Below are 13,417 nucleotides of genomic sequence, written 5' to 3'. Positions count from 1 at the left end.
GAGATCAAGTAAATCGGAGGTGTTAACATTTTGGAGTATTCACTTCGAGTTTCTGTTGTAAATCATCATTAAAGAAGAGAACGAAACTATTCACCTCTCCTCTAGCTCTCTATGTGTCCTAACAATATTATGATTTTTTTAAAAGTATCCAAAAAAAAAGAGAAAAACATGCCTAGAGCAGTTGAGCAGACGCTCGACTTTTTCTTTCTCTTTGACTGGTCTTTTTCTATTTCTATCTCCCTAAATCCAAAAATTCCTAAACATAAATTTAATTTATGTGCTCTATTAATGAATTTTTTTATAGTATAGATTTATTATTTTTTTATATAAATACAAATAACATTTTTTATATTGAATCTTTCAAAATCTAGCATCAGTTTTGAAGATAAATCATAGAATTAATTTATAGCAGAGTAGGATATATGAAGATTTTTTTTTGAGACGATTTATTAGAAATAATATTCAAGTTATCTAATAGTGTAGATTTTCAGTTCAACTTCACATTTTTATAAAAATAAAATAAAATAAAATAATTGGACAAAACATTTTAAAAATATCAAAACATTTAAATAATGAAACAATTAGAAATACAATGGAAACATAATATTAATTGTATAACTAAAGTATTTACTCCTTTTTTTTATGAATATACTTATATAAAAAGACACTTTCGTCTCCATGATACAATGAAAAATTATTAGTAGGATGTGTTTGGTTCAAGTTATTATATATAATCTTAATTATATGATTACAAGGTAATCACATAACTAAGGTTACGAGAAATAAAATATAATCAAATATTATTTGGTTCAACCTAGATAATGTAATAAAAAAATTTTTATTTGAATATTTTAATAAATAACTTAATTTAATATTTTACTATATTACTCTAAGTTACAAAACTCATACATAATATTTATTATTATTTAAACTCTATGTTTTTTCTTTTTCTTTTTCATGTTTTTTAATTATTTTTTATTTTTTTATGTTTTTTTCTAAAATTGTTTACGTTATTTAATTTTTTTATGTTTTTATTTTTTTACGTTTTTTTATTTTTATTTTTTTTACATTTTCCCCCTATTTTTTTTTATTTTTTTAAACTTTTTTATGTTTTTATTTTTTTTTATATTTTTTGATCCTGTCCGAACGCTGAATCGATGGACGCTGGGCACGTGGCGCTCTCCGAACCGATGATGTGGCTCTCTTGACCGGCCGTATGGAGCTCCGATGAACTTGCAAAGAAGCCGGGCCGGGAAGTGGTTCCCGGCGACGACCCTCCGACGCTCAAGTCAGGCAAGAGGAAAATGCAGAGGTGGCTTCGAATATCAGAGAATGCGTACCTCCGGCGAAGTGTGAGGACCCTTATATAGAGCTGTGAGGAGGCTTATGCACACATACCAAGGCATATACGTGTCCTCTTACCATACCTCAGTATGGGCTTGCCAGAGGAGCTTGCCTGACACCATACTGCTACAGTCCGAGCACCTCTCTGATGGGACGGCAGAACCTTCTGTCGTAAGATTCTGCGTATGGCTTGGCTGTCGAACATGCTCATTGTCAGAAGATGTTCCTCGATGTCCCCTTGTCCTTTGGTCCCTTCTCTCCCCGCGCCGAGCATCCAGCCGCTTGGCAATCCCATCACGTCCGACCGGACGCAAGTACTGGTACGCTCGGGAGATTCCCGGTCGTGTGCTCGGGCTGAGACTGTTCACGGCATTGTTGCCTTATGCCTCGGCCGAGCGGTTCACCCGCTCAGCCCGGCGACTTTGTTCACCATGAGCATCGGAAACCCGACTCCCCGTCAGGTTGTCTTTGATTCTATTCTGACCCGTTCGGCCGGTTGACCCGACCCTTACCCGATCGGCTGAACCTCATCTTGCCCTTAGACTTTTGACCTCTACGTGTTATTGACTTCCCTCAAAGGGGTCCTCCGTCCTTACTGCCGGATCACTTGCCTCCCCTTCAAGTCTAGTCGAAGGAGGCGATTAGTCCGACTGACTGGACCATCAGTTGCGCCGAGCGGCGTCTATATGCAACTATCCTCCGCTCGGTCCCCACGGGGGCAGCTATAACGTCGGTCAACGCCAATATTCCTCGGATCTCTTCGAAGTTTGTGCCAATCTCCATCATTAAGGTCGGGCACGCGCTCTGTGCCTCGTTAAGGCGCTTATTAAATGCTCTCCCGTGGTGGAATGCCACGTGGCATTGCTGCCGTCATCGTACGGCGGCGGCGCCGCGGGTGACGAGACCGAGGCGGTTTGAAATGGACGGCGCTATGCGTGCTCCGGTTCTCGCGATCTGAATCCGATGGCGGAGGCCGCTCGGGCTCAACCCTATAAAGCCTTCGCCTTCTCCGCCTTCGCCGCATTTATGCTCTCGCGTGCCCAGAAGCTTCCTTCGGCGTTTCAGCGCTCCGGCAGCTTTGGTTCTCCCTTTTCCGGCGATTCCGCATTCCCCGTCGATCCTCCTTCTTCTCTGTAAGGCTCTTCTTCTGTTCTATCTTTGATTCTTGTGCTTTCTTTGCGTTTCTTTCCCGAGTTTTGGTTCTCGGGGCACTGTTTCATTTGCCATCTTCTTTCTTCTATCCTCTGCCTTTCGTCATTTTTGGTTTCGTCCGTTCGGACAATGGCCAGTTCCTCTCAGCCCCAAGACCAAGCCCTCGGCCTGTGGTACACCACCATGGAGTCGCGCTTCGATCGGCGCGACGTCGATATTCTGATGGATAATTTTGACATCCCATCTGACTTCAAAATTATCTTACCCACTCCCTCCGCTCGGCCACACAAACCGCCGCGCGGAGCTTTTTGTGTTTTCCGCGACCAGTTCACAACCGGTCTGCGATTTCCAATTCATCTCTTCATCGCTGAAGTTTGCAATTTTTTCGGCATTCCGCTCGGAAGCCTAGTTCCTAACACTTTCCGCCTTCTATACGGAGTTGTCGTCTTATTCAAAATTCACAACATTCCCCTCCAACCGGAGGTTTTCTACTATTTCTACTACCCTAAACAGTCCGAGCTAGGTACCTACATGTTCCAAGCTCGGCCCGGTTTAGTTTTCTTCAATAAATTGTCCTCTTCCAATAAACATTGGAAAGAGTTCTACTTCTACCTTCGTATGCCCGAGCGGGCCTCCTTCCGAACCTAGTGGCAGGTCGGACCACCAATTTCCCCAGAGCTCAAAAGGTTCAAGACCCGACCGGACTATCTTCACGCCGCCAACATGCTAGCCGGTCTGAAGTTTGACATCACTAAGTTCCTGCCCGAAGGGGTGATGTACATATTCGGCCTGAGTCCGATCAGGACCCCCTTTCGAGCGGCTTCGGTAAGAATCTTACTTGTACATTTGCCTTGATTGCTAACTGATTTTCTCCTTTTTCCTTTGCAACGAACATTGTCATGGAGTCGGTGATGGCCGACATTTTGAAGAGGAAGGCGGCGGCGCTCGAGGCCGCAGCTGCCAAAGAAATGGAGCAATTGGGCATCACCCCGGTCAGCTCTAACGAAGGAGAGAGCGAGACGAATGCAGGGGAGTCGGTCGCTCAGGCTTCTCTCCCGGAGCCAGCGGCTGGCGCAACTGCTAGCCGAGAGCCTTCCGTCTGGGAGAAAGGCTCCGCTCAAGAGGAAAAGCGCCCGCTCAGGCAAAAGAGACGCCGAGTGGAGACACCCCTTCGATCGGCCACGTCCGCGGTCCAGCCATTCGAGCGGACTACCGCGGATTCACGAGGCAAAGCCCTAGCGGTGGAGGTGATCTCGTCCGATCGGACCCCCTCCCAATTGGACGCATCCGCGGACCCCCTCGAGGCCGTTCCTGTCAGTGCTCTTCCGCCCGCTTCCCACCAAGTCCAACGCTCGGCCCTTTTGTCACAATTTTCTGCACCGGTCTCCGATCCGTCTCCAGCTTCGGCCCAGACGACTCCCGGTCGGCACCATACCATCCGGGTCTCCTTGCATCTCCCCACCGAAGAGCTGATGCCGGAGTCCGATCGGCTAACCGCGCCCGAGCACATGATTACAATGAAGGGGCCCCTAGCCGAGATGTGGGCCGACGCTCGGGCGCGCGTCGCCATGATTCCACTCAGCAATCTGGCCAACAGCCACATGCAGCAGGCCACAGGGGAAAGTTTGAGTTCTTTAAGTCTTTTATGCGCTTCTTCCGATCGGCTGTTAATGATTTTATTTATTGACAGAGATGGGTGGAGGAGATCGCCATCTCCAATCGTCTGGCGATGGTGGACGAGGAGCTAAAAAGGTTAAGGAGCTCGGGCGGCGCGCCCTCTCAGGGTCCATCATACATCGAGTTGCAGAGGGAGCTCAAAAAGACCCAAAACCTGTTGGAGGCCGAACGGAAGAAAACGGCCGACCAGGCTCATACTCTGGCCGAACTTGATCGCCAGAACAAATCGCTAGATCGCAAAATAAGCCTGGCCACTGAGCGGAAGAAAACGACTATCTCCGATCTGGAGAAGAAGAATGTCGAGGCTCGGGGCCTGGAGCAACGGGTTAAGGAGCTGATGGATCAGCTGGACGGCGAGAAGGCGAGCCGCTCGGCCAAGGCAATTAAGCATAAGGATGAGCTGAAAACTCTGCAAGAGTCCCTCGCAGCCTCCCAAGCGGCCTTCAAGGAATATCAAGAGGCTGAGCCTGACCGAGTAGCAGCCCTGAGGCTGAATTACATCCGTTCGGACGAATTCTCGAAGAAAGTCTACGAACGGATGTACACTGCCTTCGAGCTTGCTATGACTGCCACCACAGCTTATTTGAAGTCCAAGGGTCATCTTGCCGACTCCGTCCTCATCCCGGCCCAAGACCAAGCGGCGCTCCTCGGCATCATCCCCCAGGACATTTACGATTATCTGGAATAAGAGTCTATATGTAATTCGGCCGTTCGGCAAGAAAACTCCCCTTTTTGTAATTCGGCCGCTCGGCCTTAATTTCTTTAATACTATGCTATCCTTTTGCTTGCTTTCTCTTGCTAATCAAAACGAGTACTGTCCGTTCGGCTAGCCAACTACCGTTGTTTATGTTTCTTCACTTCTCCTCGTTATTCGCCTACCTTTCTTGTGTTCGAAAGAGAGTTTTTTACGAAGTATTTTGCATAGCTAGTCCGCTCGGCTGAATATGTCTTGTTTCGCAAACGGTCGCAAACGGGATTTTTACCAGATGTTCACGAAATACTTTTGGTTACTTGGCCGATCGGCCAAACGACTTAAAAGTCACCCCCTGTTTATTGTCGCCGGCACGACTCTTGATTTTTAATGTTGGCGCTCGACGATCTTCCGGCCGGAGGGTTTATAGTCGCCGGCGCGACTCTCGATTTTTAACGTCGGAGCTCGACGGTCTTCCGGCCGGAGGGTTTATAGTCGCCGGTGCGACTCTCGATTTTTAACGTCGGAGCTCGACGGTCTTCCGGCCGGAGGGATTATAGTCGCCGGCGCGACTCTCGATTTTTAACGTCGGAGCTCGACGGTCTTCCGGCCGGAGGGTTTATAGTCGCCGGCGCGACTCTCGATTTTTAACGTCGGAGCTCGGCGGTCTTAGGAGGGTTTATAGTCGCCGCGCTCGATTTTTAACGTCGGAGCTCGACGGTCTTCCGGCCGGAGGGTTTATAGTCGCCGACGCGACTCTCGATTTTTAACGTCGGAGCTCAACGGTCTTCCGGCCGGAGGGTATATAGTCGCCGGCGCGACTCTCGATTTTTAATGTCGGAGCTCGACGGTCTTCCGGCCGGAGGGTTTATAGTCGTCGGCGCGACTCTCAATTTTTAACGTTGGAGCTCGACGGTCTTCCGGCCAGAGGGATTATAGTCGCCGGCGCGACTCTCGATTTTTAACGTCGGAGCTCGATGGTCTTCCGGCCGGAGGGTTTATAGTCGCCGGTGCGACTCTCGATTTTTAACGTCGGAGCTCGACGGTCTTCCGATTCGGCTGACGAGGCCCTATACTTGTGCTAATTTTCCGATTTTTTACTCCTGCATGTCAAATATACAGCCGAACGGAAAATATACAACATATATTACATTGGCGCACCTTTCACCCCGCCCGGTAAGGCTGGAGGTGATTCGCGCTCCATGGTCGATCCAGTTGTCGTCCGTCTTCATCCTCCAGATAATAGGCACCCGAGCGGAGCTTTTCGATGACTTTGAAGGGACCCGTCCAAGGAGCCTCCAGTTTGCCAACGTTCCCAACTGGCTTTACTTTCTTCCACACTAGGTCGCCGACCTGGAACGCTCTAGGGATCACGCGCCGGTTGTAGTTCTGCTTCATTCTCTGCCGGTACGCCATTAGCCGGACGGACGCTTTGGCTCGCTCTTCGTCGATCAAGTCCAACTCCATGTTCCTCCGCTCAGCGTTGTCCTTATCATAGTTCTGGATCCGCACGGACTCGACGCCGACTTCAATCGGGACAACTGCTTCGCCTTCATACACTAAATGGAATAGCGTGACGCCCGTTCCCTCCTTTGGGGTCGTGCAGATAGTCTATAAGATGCCCGGCAGCTCGTCCACCCAACTTCCTCCTATGTGGTCAAGTCGAGCTCGAAGAATTCTAAGTATTTCTCTGTTGGTTACTTCCGCTTGGCCGTTACTCTGGGGATACGCCACGGAAGTGAAGTGTTGTTCAATGCCATAACTTTTGCACCATTCTTCGAGCTGCTTCCCGACAAACTGTCGTCCGTTATCATATATGAGCCGGCGAGGAATGCCGAACCGACAGATTATATGCTGCCAGATAAACTTTTTGACCATTTGCTTGGTGATCTTCGCCAGCGGCTCGGCCTCCACCCATTTGGAAAAGTAGTCGACCGCCACCAGTAGAAACTTCCGCTGATCGGTCGCCATAGGGAACGGACCCATGATATTCATCCCCCACTGATCGAACGGACAGGATATCGTAGACGCTTTCATCTCCTCCGCCGGTCGGTGGGAGGAGTTGTGGTACTTCTGGTAGGAAAGGCACGTCGCGACGGTCCGAGCGGCGTCTTCTTGCAGTGTTGGCCAGAAGTATCCAGCCAGCAAGATCTTCCTGGCCAGCGATTGTCCGCCCGGATGTCCTCCGCACGATCCTTGGTGCACTTCCTGGAGGATGTACGTCGCGTCTTCCGAGCTCACACATTTCAAAAGTGGGCGGGAGAAAACCTTCTTGTAAAGTTGGACTCCAACAAGTGTGAACCGGCCGGCTCTCCTTCTTAATAGATGGGCTTCCTCCCGGTCGGACGGTGTCGCACCAGAGCGCAGAAACTCCATGATGGCTGTCCTCCAATCGCTTGGAAACGCGAGGCTCTCCATCCAGTCAACATGAGCCACCAAAGATACTTACTCAATTGGCTGCTGAATGACGATCGGTGATATTGAACTTGCAAGCTTGGCTAACTCGTCTGCTGCCTGGTTTTCCGCTCGGGGTATCTTCTGGATAATGACTTCTCTGAAGTGGGTCTTGAGTTTTTCAAAGGCCTCAGCGTAAAGCTTGAGCCGAGCGTTGTTAATCTCAAAAGTGCCCGAGAGCTGCTGGGCGGCCAGCTGAGAATCTGAATGGAGTGTCACCCGACCGGCTCCAACATGCCGGGCGGCCTGCAAGCCGGCTATAAGGGCCTCATATTCTGCTTCGTTATTTGTGGCTCTGTAATCCAGTCGGATGGATAGGTGCATCCTTTCTTCTTGGGGTGAGAGTAACAGCACGCCAATCCCGCTCCCGAGCCGAGTGGACGATCCATCCACAAATATTTTCTACATAGCTTCGGGCTCTGGCTTTTGCACTTCGGTGACAAAATCTACTAAGGACTGCGCCTTTATCGCCGAACGGGGTTGGTACTGAATATCAAATTCACTTAACTCCGTTGTCCATTTGATGAGCCGCCCGGACACTTCTGGGTTCAGCAGCACTCTTCCCAAAGGGTTATTTGTCCAGACGATGATTGTATGTGCTAGGAAATAAGGACGAAGTCTCTGAGCGGTGAGGACCAAAGCAAAAGCCAGCTTCTTGAGTCCAGTGTAGCGAGATTCCGTGTCTTTTAAAATATGGCTCAAGAAGTACACGGGTTGTTCTTCTCCGCTCGTCCTCACTAATGCTGAGTCTACTGCCCGCTCGGTTGAAGATAAATAAATACAGAGCGGCTCACCTACAGCTGGCTTGGCTAGCACGGGCAAAGTGTTTAGATATGTCTTCAGTTCTTCAAACGCTCGATCGCATTCCTCATCCCAATGAAACTTAGTAGCTTTGCGTAGGATTTTGAAAAACGGGAGGCTCCAGTCGGCAGTCTTGGAGATAAATCTTGACAATGCAGTTATCCGTCCGGTTAGACGCTGGACTTCCCTCAGATTTCTTGGTGGCGGCATATCTTGCAACGCTTTGACCTTGCTGGGATTTGCCTCTATGCCTCGCTCGGTCACTATATAGCCCAAAAAACGTCCGCCTCTTGCTCCGAACAAACATTTCTGAGGGTTGAACTTGACTCCATACTTCCTCAGCGTTCGGAAGGTCTCCTCCATGTCCATAAAAAGATCAGCCGCTCGGACGGACTTGATGAGAATATCATCCACGTATACTTCTAAATTGCGCCCGATCTGCTCCTTGAATACTTTGTTCATCAAGCGCTGGTAAGTTGCTCCTGCGTTCTTCAATCCGAACGGCATTACATTGTAGCAGTAAGTGTCGTCGGCTGTGACGAAGCTAACCTTCTCTTGATACTCTCGGGCGAGCGGTACCTGATGGTAGCCCTGATAAGCGTCTAGCATGCATATTAACTCGCACCCGGCTGTGGAGTCCACCAGTTGATCAATCCGAGGTAGAGGGTAGAAATCTTTTGGGCATGCTTTGTTGAGATCCCGGAAATCAATGCAAACCCTCCACTTGTTGCCTGGCTTGGAGACTAGCACCACGTTCGCCAACCAGCTCGGAAACTGCACTTCACGTATGTGGTCGGCCTCCAGGAGCTTCTCGACCTCCGCTCGGATTATGACGTTTTGTTCGGCGTTGAAGTCCCTCTTCCTTTGCTTCACCGGCCGAGCGTCCGGTCGGACGTGAAGTTCATGCTGCGCTATACTTGGCGAAATTCCCGGCAGCTCATGCGTCGACCAAACGAAGACATCGCAATTTCTCTTGAGACATTTGATCACCTCCTTTTTCTGGCTTGCCTCCAGATCGGCCGCAATGAATGTGGTGGCTTCCGATCGGGTCGAGTGGATCTGCACCTCCTCTTTTTCCTCATAAATCAAAGAGGGTGGTTTTTCGGTTATGACATTTACCTCGATCCGTGGCGCCTTCCGCGTGGCATTAGCTTCGGCTCGAACCATTTCGACGTAGCATCGCCGAGCCGCCAGCTGGTCCCCTCACACTTCTCCGACTTTATCTTCAACCGGGAACTTTATTTTCTGGTAGAAGGTGGAGACGACCGCTTGGAACTCATTGAGCGCTGGTCACCCCAAGATCACGTTATATGCTGAGGGAGAGTCGATCACGACAAAGTTTGCAGTCCGCGTCCTTCTGAGCGGCTCTTCTCCTAGCGAAATAGCTAGTCAGACCTGTCCGACCGGCAGAACTTCATTGCCCGTAAACCCATAGAGGGGGGTTGTCATGGGCAGCAACTCGGCTCGATCAATTTGGAGTTGGTCGAAAGCTTTTTTGAATATGATGTTGACCGAGCTGCCTGTATCAATGAAAATGCGGAGAATAGTATAATTAGTTATTACCGCTTTGATGATGAGGGCGTCGTCATGTGGCACTTCGACTCCCTCAAGGTCCCTGGGCCCGAAGCTGATTTCGGGTCCGCTCGCCCTTTCTTGACTGTAGCCGACCGCATGGATCTGGAGCTGCCTGACACTTGCCTTCCTTGCTCTGTTGGAATCACCTTCGGTCGGCCCGCCAGCGATGATGTTGATTTTGCCGCGGGACGTGTTGCTTCTATTTTCTTCCTCCCGGGCGGACGACCTAGGCCGCTCCTTAGATACCCGGGGATTGTCCTCGTGCCTATGAGGATGATACCGCACGGGAGACTGTCGTCGATCGGCTTCACGGTGTCGTTGTCGCCTGTCGGATGATGGTGATCGACGGTGGCCACTCCGGGGCACGGGGTGGGCGATCAGGGGAAGACTTCGACAATCTCTTGTATTATGCGTGTCGGTCCGGTGGAACGAGCAAAGCATGAGGGTCTATACCTTCTTTTTTGGTTCGGGCCGCTCGGCAGATACCTCTTGAATGGCGTGGGATCTCGCATGTTGCTGAGGGCGGGCTGCTTCAGCTCGCGGCCCTCTGGGCGGCTGGTGGCCAGTGTGCGGCTTCCGCTCAGCAGGGGCTAGCCGCTCGGTTGGAGCTTCTTTCCTTCGGGCCGCCTGGGCTTCTTCCACATTAATGTACTCATTGGCCCGGTGTAACATATGATCGTAGTCTCGGGGCAGCTTTCGAATGAGTGAGCGGAAGAAGTCACCGTTCACGAGGCCTTGCGTGAATGCATTCATCATCGTTTCTGAGGTGGCCGTTGGAATATCCATGACCACTCGTTTGAATCGTTGAATATAAGCTCTGAGCGGCTCCCTAGGCTCTTGCTTGATGGCAAATAAACTGACACTGGTCTTTTGATAACGCCGATTGCTTGCAAAATGGTGGAAGAAGACCGTGCGGAAGTCCTTAAAACTTGTGATGGATCCGTCCGGCAGCCTCCGAAACCACCGTTGCGCCGATCCCGAGAGGGTGGTAAGGAACACCCGACATTTCACTCCATCTGTATATTAATGTAGTGTAGCGGTGTTGTCGAACTTACCTAAATGATCATCCGGGTCGGTGGTTCCGTTGTACTCACCGATCGCCGGGGGCATATAGTGCTTTGGCAGAGGGTCCCGCAGGATGGCTTCTGAAAATTGCCGATTGATCCGCTCGGGGGAGACGTCCGTTCGGGGGGCCTTGCCTTTTCTGTTGTCTCTCATGGGTGCCTCGTCTAATGAAGATTCTCGATCACGGTTAACTGCTACGACTTCAGGAGGCGTACGGAATAGAGCCCAATGAAATGGAACGGTGGCAGGCGGTGCTTCCGCTCGGCCTCCTGATGCTGATGTCACTTGTTGCTCCAGTCGCTCGGATTGAGCCTTTTGTTTATGTTGCTCCACGAGCTTAGCCGTTCTTGCCTCGATTAGAGCATTGAGCTCCTCCTGGGAGAGCATCACAGTGTGTGGTTGTTCAGCTTCGTCCATCTCTTCCGCTCAGATGCAGGTGCGTTCCCACAGACGGCGCCAATTTGATCCTGTCCGAACGCTGAATCTATGGACGCTGGGCACGTGGCGCTCTCCGAACCGATGACGTGGCTCTCTTGACCGGTCGTATGGAGCTCTGATGAACCTGCAAAGAAGCCGGGTCGGAAAGTGGTTCCCGACGACGACCCTCCGACGCTCAAGTCAGGCAAGAGGAAAATGCAGAGGTGGCTTCGAATATCAGAGAATGCGTACCTCCGGCGAAGTGTGAGGACCCTTATATAGAGCTGTGAGGAGGCTTATGCACACATACCAAGGCATATACGTGTCCTCTTACCATATCTCAGTATGGGCTTGCCAGATGAGCTTGCCTGACACCATACTACTATAGTCCGAGCACCTCTCTGATGGGACGGCAGAACCTTCTGTCGTAAGATTCTGCGTATGGCTTGGCTGTCGAATATGCTTATTGTCAGAAGATATTCCTCGATGTCCCCTTGTCTTTTTGTCCCTTCTCTCCCCGTGCCGAGCATCCAGCCGCTCTGCAATCCCATCACGTCCGACCGGACGCAAGTACTGGTACGCTCGGGAGATTTCCGGTTGTGTGCTCGGGCTGAGACTGTTCACGGCATTGTTGCCTTATGCCTCGGCCGAGCGGGTGAACCGCTCGGCCCGACGACTTTGTTCACCATGAGCGTCGGAAACCCGACTCCCCGTCGGGTTGTCTTTGATTCTGTCTGACCCGTTCGGCCGGTTGACCCGACCCTTACCCGATCGGCCGAACCTCATCTTGCCCTTAGACTTTTGACCTCTACGTGTCATTGACTTCCCTCAAAGGGGGGCCCGTCCTTACTGCCGGATCACTTTTATATTTTTATGTTTTCTTATCTTTTAACGTTTTTATTATTTTTTTAATGTTTTTTATTTTTTATGTTATTATTATTATTTTATTATTTTTTATGTTTTTTCTATTTTTCTATTTTTTTTACAATTTTTTTATTATTTTACAATTTTTTTTATTTTTTTTACATTTTTAAGTTATTTTTTATTTTTTTATTTTTTTCTTTATATTTTTCTTTTGGGTTATATTTTTCTCTTATCCGAGGATATTTTGGGTAAAAACATCGTTAATTCCGAAATTAAAAAAACCTTTGTTAAATCGGATTGTATATCCCTTTTGTTGACATATCAGGCAAGGAACATTATTCGAAATCATCGATTACCTAATTCAAATAAATTTTTCATTGATAATCTTAGATGAACAATTAAGATTATCAAGAATAATCCTCAACTAAATCTACCCTAATAAAAATAAATATAGGGATTAGAATTTGAATTTCAATGACGTCCATCTCTAATTATGTATAAATATAACTCCGGATTTATCCAATATAAATAGAGTTGTAAACTAATGAAGTTGTGCCAAATTTTATGATGTTTAAATTTATTTCATAGGATAACTGTACTAATCTAAACTGAATTTAAATGAATTAAGATGTTAAAATAATTATTTAAATTTGGTTTTTGTTTTTTTAAATGAGTTTGACCTAATTTCTATTTTATTTCAGTTTGATTTGTTTAAATGTTCGTGAGTTCTTAATTTAAATTTATTTGATCATTTGAAATTTTTATTAAAATTATTTAATTAATTATTGAGTTGGATAATCTAAAATTATTTATTTATTTAAAAAATTCTGTATTTATTTAGAATGTCTGATAAAAATTTTATTAATAAATATATTCATTATAATAAAAATGATTATGTTCACCATATGTGTCCTTTACCGTTCATCTTCCGGCTATATGAAGTTAAGTAAATCATAGGATCGACTAATAGCCAATCGTCAAATAATTAGGAGGTGAGAAGAATATTTTTCTGAAGATATGCATCTGCTTAGAATTAATTCCGCATAAATATGATTGTTAAATATTTTTTAGAAATACTAGTGATCGTGCACACGCATCGCGTATGTAATATAATATATTGAAATCACATTGACCCTTTATAATGGAATTATATTAATTAAAGTATTTTAGCATTAAAATACTAAAGTAGAGTTATTAATAGAGTCATTAGGGTAAAATACTTGACTTTTGTTTGGATTTTCGAGTGTCACCCTTACGTTCAGAATCAAGAATTAATTATTTGGGTAAGATTCATCAGACTAATGCAATAATGCACTAATGTAAGGGTGACGCTAGAGAATCCCAGTAACAAACTACTGTAACGGACTTCCCTATGAA

This window comes from Zingiber officinale, chromosome 4A (genome assembly GCF_018446385.1).
Source record: "Zingiber officinale cultivar Zhangliang chromosome 4A, Zo_v1.1, whole genome shotgun sequence".
NCBI classification, from domain to species: Eukaryota; Viridiplantae; Streptophyta; class Magnoliopsida; order Zingiberales; family Zingiberaceae; genus Zingiber; species Zingiber officinale.
This window is presented reverse-complemented; position numbering follows the sequence as displayed.